We start from the raw sequence: 15,000 nt of genomic DNA, 5'->3' as shown, positions 1-15,000 counted from the left end.
ATGAAAAATAAACATTTAAGCCAAAAAACTAAATGTTTAAATTCTTTTTTTTATTATGATTTTTGCAATTAGATTTTATTATTAGGAAGAAAATGCAATTAATTTTTCATTATTTAATTTGATTTATTTCAAGAATAAGTTGCTAATCTAAGTGAAATTATTTAGAGAGATGCATTTTCTGCAGACATGGTCAAGAATGAAACCATATATTTTGCTACTTGCTCTCTCGCTGTTGCGGTTATTCTTTTGATTCATTTATTTATTTTGATTCATTTTATTCATGTTTTATTCAAGTTTTTCTACTATTGCGATATACTGCATCTAATTTTATCAAATGATTGAATAGCACTATTTGGAAAGAATGTAAGATAACATTTTCTTTAAAGGTTCAATTCATGCTATCTGCAAACAATTGCCATGACTTTTGCTTCAATAAACTTCTAATTTGCCTCCTGTATTATTAGTTATTAAGGTATTTTAGGTATTGGGTAGGATAAAAGGATGTACAATAAGATCATGCATGCAGAATATATAGTTTATAAGTACTAATAAGCTGCCAATAATTAAACTTCCAATTGGAAAAATGTCTTGTGTCTGAACGCTAAATCTCTCTCAGGCCTTAAAAACATGCAAATTATAATATTTCACTACATTGTGATCAAACTTGGCAGCAACGTTGTAACAATCCCAACTTAACATTGCAGATCTATGCGATGTGACTATTGCGGACACACACATATCGATGCTGAGTATGATATATTGTGCAGCTTTATTCTAAACTATTTCAGTCGTTCATTTGAACATTATTTCACCTCTGATTTTAAAATGAAAATTTATGCAATTTTTATCATGATTTTTGCAATTGGAATGTTTTATTAAAGAAAATGCCATTAAATTTTCATTATTTTTATGTGATTTATTCTGGATATATGGTCATAAATGTAACTGTTTGCATTTATATTTTGGTACTTCAGTTAAAACAGTCTGTCAAGAGCATGAAAAGGTCAAAGTGTTTGTTGACTGCTGTTGGTGTTCAGAAACGAGCATCATTCAGTTTTCTGACCACAAATCAGAGTCTCAGCACCGGAGTGACACTGATGTATTATATCCATGATATACATCTGACACGGCTGGTTTGGATTGTGTAAAATACTGCTGCTGCTTTGCTAAAACTGCAGTCTGCAGTAATGTGATCGATGGATGAAAGGTCATGACCTGTGATTTTCGTCAGAGCCGTGGACACATTATAAATCTCATCAGCTTCTCTTCACGGCTTTACTGTACCATAGATTGTGTCTGACCGTCACACTATAGGATAACATGTCAAAGCTTAAACCTCAACTTTCTAGAAATGACCATCACTCTTGTAATCTTATGACAAAAACACTGTTTCAAGTGGCAACTGTGTATTTATTTATTAATCATCTGCAGTCCAGCTCTTGGCAAACTACAATATATTCCAGCAATCACCAAAATCACAACTTATTTATTGTATTTGTTTATTTATTTTGGGATTTTTTTATTTATTTAGGTTATGTATTTTCTTTGTTATTATTAATACATTTTATAAAAAAATGCAAAATATTAATTAAATGTATGTTATGATTTTATTTACTCTATTATTATTTTGTTTCTTTTCATTTTTGGTCATTTTTAAAATTAAAAAAAAATGTATACATTAATTTAGATTTTGTGTTTATGTTTTTAATTTTTTTTTTATTTATTAATTAACTGTGAATAATTAATTAAATATTTTTTTAGATTTGGTTTGGTTTTAAACATTTATTTGTATTTTATTTTTGTTTGAAAAATCCTGTTTAGAACTTTTTTTTTATAATTTATTTTTTAATTATATTTTTATTTATAGTTTTAATTAATTAAACTCATTGTAAATAATTCATGATTATTCCATTATTCTATTTTATTTATTTATTTTATTTATTCATTTATTTATTTTATCATCTGCTGTCCAGCTATTGGTAAACTGCAACACATTCCAGCAATCACCAAAATCACAAAATTTTTATTTATTTATTTATGAACTATTTTTAATTTAATTTAATTAACTTTTTTGTTTAGTTTTTTCATTTTTGATCATTTTTAAAATTGTATTTATTTTTACATTCATTTATATTGTATGTCTGATCTATTTATGTTTTTATTATATTTGTATTAATTAATAAAAACAATGAATAATTAATTAAATGTATTTTCAGATTTGGTTTGGTTTTAAACATTTATTTGTATTTTATTTTATTGTTTGAAAAAATTCTGTTTAGAATTTTTTTATTATTATTATTTTTTTATTTTATTTTTTTTAAATAATATATGTATTCATAATTAAACTAGCTGTAAATAATTCATAATTATTCTATTTATTTATTTATTTTTTAATTTTATTATCTGCAATTCAGCTATTGGTAAGTTACAACATATTTAAGTAATCAACAAAATCACAACGTATTTATTGTATTTATTTGTTTTATGATATTTATTTAGGTTATGTATTTTTTGTTAATACATTTTATAATAAATTACAAATAATTATTAATTAATTAAATGTCTTTAATAATGTCATTTATTTATTTATATTTATTTGTATTATTTTATTTTATTATTTAACTTTTTTCATTTTTGATTGTATTATTTTTTTATACATTATGTTGTGTTTTTCTTTCTTTATTTGTTTTTATTTATTTTTATTAATTAATAAAACTATGAATATTTAATTTGATGTATTTTCAGATTTGGTTTGGTTTTAAAAATGTATTTGTATTTTATTTTATTTTGGTTTGCTTAAGTTAGTTAGTTAGTTAGTTTGATACTTAGTCAGTCAATCTGTTTCACTGTGCTAATTTAATTGACAGGGCTGCACAATATATAATTTCAGCATTAATATTGCAATGTGAGCATTCTCAATAATCACATCACAGGATCTGCAATGTTCTGTCTGGATTATAATAGATAGATTTGCAAGTATTTTTGATGCCTGTGACTGAGGATTTTAAAAGAATTCAGGCCTAAGAAATCGTACAGTTTATAACTTTAATAACGATTAACTTTATAGAACTGTTTATATAACGGAGACAGCACAGTATTATTTTACTTGTGATTACTCAGTTACTAACTACTGTTAAGACTCCACGGAAAACAATACAACATTTGTATCCTTTTCTTTATTGAATTTATCTTTAATTGTAGATTGTTGATTACATTTTTTGCAGATGCACTCTCTTACAAAGTCATCCCAAACTAAAAAGACAAATTATTTCCAAATAGAGATATCCAAGCCATCTATTGAAACTGAATTCATATCGCAATATAGCTGAATAAAAAAGAATTGTAATGTGAGATTTGTCTCATATCCTGCAGCTCTACTTGACAGGAGACTCTTTGACTTCAATGCAATTCGACTTCAAATCAAAACTATGACTTTCCTTTTTGTCTATTTTATTTAATTGTTGATGATAATGGGCTTTAAAGGTTGCAGGTGCTGGTTTGGATCTTGGGAATACTAATTACAAATGTCCTTTATTCCAACCACTTGCTAAACAGGTGTTGGGTGAGTGTTCGCAAACATCATTTGTTCAGCTTAAACAGAAATCCTGCTGGAATAAAAAAAACCCAACATTGTATACTGGTTGTTTTCCAGCCTGCCACAGCTGGTAAAATTTGTCTATTTTGGGGGGCTTTAGGTGGATTAAGGAAAAACTAAGCCCTCTTAAATAAACCAACAAACCAATTTAGGCTGATTTCAGCTGCTTTAAGCCGGGGAGACATTTTCTTGGTGGTGTTTTATGCAGCTACCAATAAATTTTGTCAAAAGAAGCCATTTTAATAGCATTTCAGAAACTTGAAGAGTATGTATTTCACAAAGTTTTTTTAGAAGTTATATTTACATGAGCAGTTGTATTGGTTGTTTTTCTTGTGCTTTTCAAATATGTGACCCTGTACTACAAAGACCCTGTCTTATGCTGCACTGCTGCAATTTTGGAAATAATCTAAAATACATTGATCAAAAGTACAGTTGGGAGAAAAGAAGTATTGATCATGTCACAGAAAACATTTTTGAAGATGCTGTTGGCTTGACATTTTCCACCGGATGTTGGTAAGCTTTATAACCTACACCTTTATTTTCCTTTAAGAAAATGTAGGATGAAATGATATTTTGTGAACGTTCTGAGTCCAGAGCTATACATGCTGTATATACATATTAATGACCGTATGTAAAGTAATGCGTTTGCTACTTTTGTATGTTTTGTGTTATTACTCAAGTAAATGCACTGACCATTGAAATAAAGACTGCAGCAAAGCCTAAGAGTACTAACATTAAATAATTTATATTTAAAAACAGATTTTAAATATTTTGTTATTACAATGTTTTAATAACAAAATGAACAGTAAGACGATAAAAAAATCCCCAAATTAAAATAAATCTTTGAGCTTTATACATTGAATAAATTGCTTCATGTAAAATTTAAAAATGTTGGCTTCCCAAATGAGAAAAAATCTTACAAAATCTACAAAATGTAGTCGCTTTTACAGTAGACAGTGGCTGCATCTCCTTAACAATACAAGCACTACTCATTATCTTTAGTTTAGTTGAATTAATTGTTTTCCCTGGAGAACGTGAACTGATGTCAATCATTTGTTGTTTAGCTGGAGGTATGGTGCGGGTGTTATGCTTCGCATCCAGTTTTGTTAGTTTTTTCGATGACAAGCTTCTTACAGTTGTCGAGTTTTACTTGCACATAATCTACACTTAACGACAATCCACTTTTCTTCAATGAGTTCAAAATAACATTATTTGCCATTGTTTCTGTTTCTGACTGTCTGTATTGATGACGGGCGATTCACGAATGAATCATTTGTATTTAACTGGATCTTCTAAGTTAACCAGTGGAACCAGTTTATTAAATTGAAATTGAGTTGTCGTGAAATAGTTTAGGTCTTCAATACTAACATACCGGACACCTCCTCTCACTGGAAATATCCTGAGTTATTCAGTTACTAGAACAGTACTGTAACACGGGGAGTGACAGAGACAACTGAGGTGCGGGTCCACGTGCAAGTTTATTCAAAATTAGGGAAGCAATGGTCAACACAGGTGCAAACAGATGTATAAAGGCAGTCCAGAATCGTAGTCAAATACAGGCGAGAGGTCAGAAGGCAGGCAGCAGACAGGGAAAACTAGATAAACAAGACTAGGGTCAAAACACAGGAAAACAAGACTAAGGAAACGCGTTGAATTGTCACTTTACAGAAAACAAGACTCGGCAAAGGAAGTGAGTGTGTGTACTGCTTAAGTAGTGTGTGTAATCAGTCTTTGACAATCCTCAGGTGGTACAAGTGTAATCAGTAGAGACTTGGAGCAGGTGTGAGTGTGTGTGGCATGACTGAATATGTAGTCCATTTACAAGCAGATTTGTAGTCCTTATGTGCAAACCAGCGATCTAGGGAGTTATGATCGCTGGTGACCGTGACAAGTACACTGACTCATCTTCTGTGAAAAGTGAGACCTGATGATTGTCATGAGTGCGAGCCAACTGTCTGTTTCATCGCAGCACGGTCTCTCATTGAGTGTGTGATTCAACCTGACTAAGGTCATTTTTATCCCGCAATATATTGTGTTAATGGCAATTAAGCAAGGTAAAAAGTAACTTGCGTTACATAAAAAAAAAACTATAATAATATGACCTATTTTTTAAAGTAATGTGTTACTTGACTCGTTATTTTAGAAAAATAATATTATTAATTATAACGCGTTACTCTCAACACTGGGGATTATACAGTTCGTAATAATCAGGACAAGTAGTCTACAGATAAGCTTAGCTTTCAACAAAACACTACAACAGGAGACACCAAAAACTAAACCACAAAGTTTCATACGACACATGGAAGAACTGGCTCTGTCTGGTGTTGGATCAGGTGCTCCTCGCGATCAGCAGCAGTAATCCTTTTAAATGTGGCACAGCAACTTTTGATTGGTGCGCCGAGTGGCATCACAGTGATGAGTGATAGCCTTTTCAACCAATGGTCACACACCTGGGGCAGGACAGAAAGCAAAGGAGGGAATAGGGAGAGAGAGCGCAACAGACAACAAAAACATTTCATTCATTTTCTTTTCGGCTTAGTCTCTTTCTTCATCAGGGGTCGCCACAGCGGAATGAACTGCCAACTTATCCAGCATATGTTTTACACAGGGAATGCCCTTCCAGCTGCAAGCCATCACTGGGAAACACCCATACATTCTCATTCATACACACACATACGCACACTGCGGACAATTTAGCTTACCCAATTCACCTATAGGGCATGTGTCTGGACTGTGGGGGAAACCTATGTGAACAAAGGGAGAACATGCAAACTCCACACACATGCCAGCTGACCCAGCTGAGGCTCAAACCAGCGACCTTCTTACTTCGAGGTGACAGTTCTACCCACTGCGCCACCACAGCACCCAAAACAAAACACCCAAAGACATACATGGAATGTAACATTAGTGATCAGTTAAAAAACAAAAACACTGCCCTGATAGCAGTGATCAGTCAGGGACGTCCTGAATAATGGCTGCCGTTTCCTACATTGCTTGACATTGTTTTCAGATGCAGCCGGTAAAGACTTTCTGAACTGCATCCTATCCGAGCAAATCTATTTGCCTATATATCACTTATGTAACACCTTTTCAGCCTATTCACGGCCAAATAGAAAGGCAGAATGGTTTCTATTTTGGTGAAAAGCAGAAGTCAGCTTGAGAGGAATGGCAATAGTGTTCACTTGATGACACAGAGGAGGTAATCAATACTGACATCAGCCCCTGTAATGATCCTCTCTCCATGTTTCCAGAGGTGTGTGTGTGTGAGGGTGTTGAGCTCACATTCGATCATCTCACTGTGCTCCTGCTTATCGATTGCTGTGTCTCTTGTATTTGACTAAACATTAGAGCCTCAGTGATCTTACTTTGTATGGGAACAGCGGCATGTGTCCGGGGTCGGCGCCAGAGGTTTCGCTAATGGATTTTAAGAGAATTCCTGTAGATGCAAAAGCATGAATGGGCCAATAGAGTGGAAAAGACCACCTGACTGAAGTGTCAAGTGTTTGTTTTGCCTTTATTTAGGGAAGAATCGACCAATGATGGTTACGCTTCATTTTAAGTCGCATTGATTACTATGTAATTAATCATTACAAGTCCATTGCACTTCTTTTTGTTGGTAAGTACTAGGGTTGTCATGATACTGGAATTCAGTACCAATCAATACTGTAATTTTAACCCTGGGCGAAACCACTCCAAACATACCCATTCCCCAAGAAATAAAGACACTATGTGGTTGACTTTATTTATATATATATATAATATCAGCGGATCGCTCCTATGTCAGCTTATATACAAACCAGCTGATCGACGTGACTGTTACACTCAGTAAACAGCAGTGAGTTTGGTCAACTGATGACTTTCACGGCCAATCACAGGCAATTCTGTTATGCACGTGAACGCAATGGCAAATCAGCTCTGTTTAAGAACGTGCTCAACAGCGCTCAAATGTAAGTGGGAAATGGTCATTTAAATGTTTTTTTCTATCGATTGGTACCGAATTCCAGTATCATGACAACCAACAACAACATTTAAAGGCTTAACAGGGTGAATTAGGTTAACTAGGCAGGTTAGGGTAATTAGGCATGTTATTGTATAACAATGGTTTGTTCTGTAGACTATTGAAATAAAATATATAGCTTAAAGGGGCAAATAATTTTGTCCATAAAATGGCTTTTAAAAATTTTTAAACTGCTTTTATTCTAGCCGAAATAAAACAAATAAGACTTTCACTAGAAGAAAAAATATTATCAGACATACTGTGAAAATGTCATTTCTCTGTTAAACATCATTTAGGAAATATTTAAAAAAGAAAAAAAAAAAAATCAAAGGGGGCCAAATAATTCTGACTTCAACTGTACATAGTAGTATATGCGACTTAAAGTAAAGTGTAACCCCAATGACGACTTATATTTGGTATAACTCAAAATTTGTTCACACTTTATTACATTAATGTACAAGTCATGCTTTTAACAAACTATTAACCAAGACTTTTAGTTGAATAAACTACTAAATACCTACATTAAACCCAGATAAGTAGTTAATGGGTAGGACTAGGGATGTAAAATAAGATCATACTTTATATGGGCTAAACAGTTAATATCTTAATAATAGGCAGGTAATAGTAAAAACCAGTAGTAAATGGTGTAAACTAATGGTGTTACTAAATTGTAACCAATGATAACATGTATAGCCACGTATATAACTAATCATATGACTAAATTGACCGGAAATCTAAATAATTCAATTACCCAATGGTGTTTATTTTTAGGTTTATTAGGATAGAGCAATAATTAGTTACAACTAACCATCTGAGGATTTAACAAAATCTATTGAGAAAATCGCCTTGAAAGTTGTCCAAAATTAGTTTTTAGCTATAGATATTACTAATTGAAGATTAAATTTTGATTTATTTACAAGTTGCATGATCTTTACTTGACATCCAGTTGATTTTTGACTAAATAAAAATCCATTATATTAGAGTATATTCTCTTGGCTATTACTACAAGTATAACTGTGCAACATAAGGCTGATTTTGTGGAATAACTTCAGAATAATATCCTAGAGTTCAGGTCTGCGAGCAGCTGGGAAGAGAAGATAACCATAATAATAATGCAGTTAAGCCTTCTTACATTCCTGTTTATTGTAATTACTATTGTGTACTCCACATATTTTAAAATGCTTTTAATTAGAGCTGCACAATATATTGTTTCAGCATCAATATCACAAATGCACACTAGTTACATCTCAGGATCTGCAATGTTGGGTTGGGATTATAGTTGATAAAACATTACAGTTCAGAACATGGAGTCATTGCAAAGTTACCTTAGAGTGAACGTTTACATGTGTTTTTCAAGCCTATAAAGTAAGCACCTCAAGCTAATTGAAGCCGTTTGTGTACAAGAAATGATGTTTGTAGCTTTGTTATGGGATAAGAATTACAATTATTTACACTATGAAGACTGTGCAGTGCTATTTTATATGAACTTATTCAATTTGTTGTATTTCTGAACACTGTTAGACTCTCCCGAAAAACACGAACCACTGATATTTTCTTTGTATCTTTGCTCTGATGTATTTATTGATGCTTGTCGTATGTTTATTGTATTTGATGCAGATTTACTCCCCAGCTAAATCAATCCAAATAAAAAAGTGTGTGTGTGTGTATATATGTGTGTGTGTGTGTGTGTGTGTGTGTGTGTGTGTGTGTGTGTGTGTGTATGTATATGTATATATATGTATATATATATATATATATATATATATATATATATATATATATATATATATATATATATATATATATATATATATATATATATATATATATATATATATATATATATATAAATATTCTTTCCATGTAGAACTATTCAAATCAGCTGGTGAAATTGTAATCATAATATATATCGCAGAGAAACTAAATATCGCTTTTGCAGTTTTTTTGTTTTTTTTTAACTTCAAGGTTTAACTTAATAGTGTGATAAAAGTGTTATGTTAAAAGGAGGTAATGTTTATTCGTAACCTTGCTCTAATCTTAATGCAGCAGTGATGCTGGTGTTCATGTTCAGTGTTTACGCTATGCTAGTTTTACTATAATCCTGGATTTAGCAGTCATCAGCTCATGCATCATACTGTAAATGCTAATGCTATAATCCTGCATGAAGCTGAACTGTTAGTATAATTTGTCAAATAATTAAATGGAAAGAACAGCGCTGACTTCCATTCATTACAGAATTGTGTTGTCAGCATGTATTCTCTAATTTAAGCGTTAAAGCATGAGGAGATTTAATAAAGGGATAGTTCATCCAAAAAAAATAGAAAAATTCCTGTTTACTCACTCTCAAGTCATATGAGGTGGCGATGGGTTACAAATAAAGTCAGACAAACATGTTCAAATCAATCATCATAGCTCCTGATCATACACGGAGGTCTTGTGAAGCAAAACAATCAGTTTGTGTAAGAAATTTAACATTATTTGCAATATTATTAGCTTAAATCCACAGTCGGGTCAAACAGATATGGGTGCATGTTCTGCTACTTCAATGATAAAATGGTAGGCCAGGTAATGCAGTTTGTTGATAGCGCTTAATACTTGTAGATAGATTTTGCCATTAATAAGCCCTTGTGCATTCATCATCAAAAGCCACTGGACTACAATCAAGCTACATTTGCACATGTGTTGAGTTTGACTGAGCTGTGGATTAAAGCTAATGTAACCCATAGGTCCTACTGCACCCAACCCGGTCTGAGCTGGGATCGAACCGGTGATTCTTTGAATGGGAGTCGGTTGCTCTAACAAGGAGGCTAAAGATCATGACCTCTAGCATCTGTCACTAGAGCCCCTTTAGAGTTAAGAGGAGTGAGGTTTACCTGTATAGTACTTCGCTAGCTGGCTTCTGTTACACTCAAGTCCCTAAACCTTAATCGCATCTCGGACAAGCTCCCACATGTAAACCACTAGTCCTACTACACCCAACCCGGTCTGAGTGGGGATCGAACCAGTGATTCTTTGCATAAGAATCGGTTGCTCTAACAAGGAGGCTAAAGACTATGGCCGCTATTGTCTGTCACTAGTCTAGGATTCAGATTTATACCTTCCAATCCATCTCAGCATGGATCAACTTTTATCCTTTTCTCATCATCCTGTTTCTCATTATTTTTATTAAATATGATTATTTAAGAGTATTTAACTTTAAAATGATTTATAACAGTATGAGATCATATATGAGTATGTACTCTGTTAATGGGTGTGTAAGAGGCTATAAGTTCCACCACTGCTATCTCCCTGCATCACAGACAAGGCCATGACGGGTTTTAAGAATAGTGTAGGTCAGTTTGATAGGGAAAGAAATAATTGAATAAAAAGAACAATATAATAGGGTTTCATTAGATAGTAGTGGCCACAAAAAGTCAGATAAGATATCTAGAAATATCAGGGTGAGGTTGATTGATCAATGGTACACCAGGAGCAATCCTGGGAAAAATATAACTCAGATAATGACGTTATGTGAGAGTTATTGATTTGTGATTGTAAGCAGAGCGGCCTAGGAACTCATTGCGAGTGTTGAAGCTGGCTTCTGCTGATGAAACTGCAAACTATCTTCAGTAAACTTTATTTATTTATTTGCATCTCTGACTCTAGCTCTTCTTCATCTGACAGACTGATCATTCTTTGGGTTAAAACTGTAAATAATTTCTACACTAGAGCACCTTTTGAGGTCAGAGGAATGAGGTTTACCAGCATAGCACTTAGTTAGCTGGCCTCCATTACACTCACACCCATCGAACCCCCATGTTTAACTCACCAGTCCCACCGGAGGCGGTCATTTTGACCGTTCTAATTGTAGTAATTTAGTAATGAACTTGTTTAAATAAAACTCACATATTAGGGTTTTTCTCAGATTTTCCCAGTATTGGACAGCCCTACCACATATCTATACCACTCTGAGCTTTTCTAAATATGTGTATATTTCTTTCTAGCACTGATATTTTGCTAAAGTTACAAAACAAAAACAAAAAAGATCTATTAGTATTATTACCTTCAATTACCGTAGCAGACAAAATGACCGCATGCATTTCAGTGTCTGCTACTTTTCCTGTGACTTTGAATATGGATGCCTCTGTTGCCTAGCAACTTCCTGCTAACATAAACAGAACTTTTTTTGATAGCAAAACAAAGACTAGAACACACAAGACGTGTCACTTGTATAGTTTTGAATTGGGAAAAGTGTAATGGTCAATATGGCGAATGAAGACCCGCCTACTAGTACAGGAGCCAATCATCGATAGCTACATACTGATGTTTCTCCAGGGGGAAGCTCAGATCAGACATTTGCTTTTACTACAGTTTTTGTGGTCAACAAACACACTGGAATATCAGTGAATACTTGCTTCACAGACATAAGAAATATATCCACATACAGCTTGAAATCTCTGCTTTTAAACGAACCAACAAGACAAGTTTTCTGCTTTGTAATCTGTATGAGACAAACGCGAGGGACAGTCCATACTGTCAAACGCACATCACATGACCTCAACTACTCAAACACCCACGAACTTGTAAACAAAGAGTCGCTGTTACTTCTTGTGGAGATTTACCATCATGACCAAGTTGTGAATTACTTCAACACCAGAGGATGATAATGGGTAATACGGCCATGAATGAGGATGGTGTCGTGATCTCGCTCTTTTCAAGTGCGCATCTGCATTAGTTCGGGCAACCTGAAAATATGCTGACTTTGTTTGATTCGAATACTTAGAAACGAAACTTTATGAGACGGATTCTATTAGTGATTCCAAATATGTAATGGAATTGTAAGCTTGGCAAACAGTTTTGAAGAATTTGATGTTTCCCCATTCAGACAGAATGCCTGAGCATACTGCCCGAGAGGCATTTCAAAGATTGCCACCGAGTGAAATGACTTGCCTTAAAGGGACTTTGAGCAAAAACCTACCTTCAGAAATGTCTTTCAAAACCACATTCAGTGACACAAAAAAACCTTCTCTCCTGCTTATGAAAGTGAAAATGAAAGTTTAGTAGCCTAACTACACATTTATAGGCTGTTTTACCAAAAAAAGATTGTGTTCTTAGGGTAGTGACTTAATTAAATTCGACAACAGACATCCTAAGCTTATTTTAATATCTCAGAAGAAGCTTCAAATGTAAACATGACATATAAATATGATCTCTTTTATTAGAACGGTGAGAATGGCCGCTATGGTAATACTGGTAGTGGAATTCTGGCAGTCCCAATGTTAATCTAAAAAAAAAAACCTATTACAATTGCCATTACACTGCATTACATTGCCATTATATGAATCACCAAGAACCACTGATTCGGCTCTTCTTTAATGTTCTTTAAAGGGAAAAAAGTTACCTACATTTTGCATAACCTTTGCTAGCATTAATTAATGAGACATTTTCAATTTTATGTGAACTCTCCCTTTAAGTATACACAGAGCGCATCATCAGTTTTTCACAACACTAGTCAAATTTTGATTACGTTTTTTTTTATGGCACCAAAACACTGCATTTTATCAGCCCAGTAGTTTGTAAACACAATTGTGTTTCTTGGCAGATTAAAAAAGAAAGCTGTGTATCAGCCAACCAGTTAGCCAAAACTGAGAAGTTCTAAATTCACTGAATCTGACACTACTTTACAAGGAAAACATAATAATGAAATAAAATCATCCATGCCAGTAGTAACTTCTCAAAGCCAGGGCTTCTATTCAAAAGAATTGACCTTCAGATCCACCACAACAGCTTTTTTAATTGTTGGACGTGCACACAATGCTTTTAGGGGGCTTAAAGTCGACTGTCAAAAGCCGCTTGTATGCTTAGAGAAGCCAATTCATTATTGTCCTCCAGATGCTGATATCCAGAGCCAAAACACAAGCGCTATACGTGACTCTTCTTCTGGTAGAGGTCGCAACCTAGAGCTCGAACACACTAAAAGCTTTTTCAGACGTAGTATCTCATTAGGTGTTTCGTGAGGACTTCCATAAACTCACTCCGATGCATCTCACGCCCCATTAATCTTATCAACAGGAATATGGCAGCCAATCTTTTCCTCTGGGAACGCATTCATGCACATTTCTTATTCTCTAATGCCAGCCATCATTGCTGCTGGCAACTAGAGCATTACACAAACATCTTAACCAAATGAGAGGCAAACTATCGGTTTCTGTTCTTTACTTTTCAGACCCAGTTAAAAAAAAGAAATATAATTATTTAGCAAATAAAACTTTTATCAACAAGAAGATGGCGAGGGAAGCTGTTGTCACAGTTCAGCTTGTGGAGGATGCAGGAGATCTGCCATAGAAGCCTAATCCAAGAAACTTGTGGAGTTTTGAAATCTTAACTCTATGATCAGTGGCGATTATTGATATGTTTATGTACGTTTTGGCTTTAAGAGAATATCTGCATGTACACCATTATTAGGAAACTGTTGTGACCAATATAGCCACCCTTCTTTTTGATAACAGTAACAAGCCTTCCATTCACTGAGTCAATCAGTTTCTTGAGCTGGTCAGAATGCAGCTGCAACCACAGCCTCCCAAACACTGTTCAGAGAGGTGTACTGTTTACCTTCACTGTAAATGTCCTGCTTAAGAAAGGCTCATGTCATTAGTTTTTTATAACTCTAAGGCCTTAGAGTTGATTTTGAGTCCATTTTCAACCAGAAAAGGTCCAACTACCTCATCTTTCATAATAACTGCCCATACCAGTACCCCACCTCCATCTTGCTGGCATCTGAGTTGAAGTAAAGCTCTTGTGTCTCTTACTAATCCAACTAATGGCACATCTGTCTGGTCTCTCAAGTTACTCTCATCTTATCAGTCCACAAAACCTTTGGAAAATCTGCCTCATTTCTTGTTCATTACACATCCATCCATCTATCAATCCACTCATTACCAATTAATCCATCCATCTACAATCTATCCATCCATCCCCAATCTATCAATTCATCCTAAATCTATCCATCCATCCCAAGTCCATCCATTCATCAATACCCAATCAATCCATCCATCCATCCATCAATCCACCCGTTCCCAATTCATCCATCCATCCCCAATCCATCCATCCATCCCCAATCCATCCATCCAACCACCAATCCACCCATTCCCAATTTATCCATCCATCCCCAATCCATCCATCCATACATCCCCAATCTATCCATCCATCCCCCATCCATCCCCAATCCATCCATCCATACATCCCCAATCTATCCATCCATCCCCCATCCATCCATCCCCAATCCATCCACTTATCCGTCCCTAATGCATCCATCTATCCTCAATCCATCCATTCATCCATCCCTAATGCATCTATCATCCCCAATCCATCCATCCTTAGTCTATCCATCCATCCATCCACCCATCCATCCATCCATCCCCAATGCATC

The sequence above is a fragment of the Danio aesculapii genome, chromosome 1 (genome assembly GCF_903798145.1).
Source record: "Danio aesculapii chromosome 1, fDanAes4.1, whole genome shotgun sequence".
In the NCBI taxonomy this organism is placed as follows: Eukaryota; Metazoa; Chordata; class Actinopteri; order Cypriniformes; family Danionidae; genus Danio; species Danio aesculapii.
Note: the sequence above shows the minus strand (reverse complement) of the source record.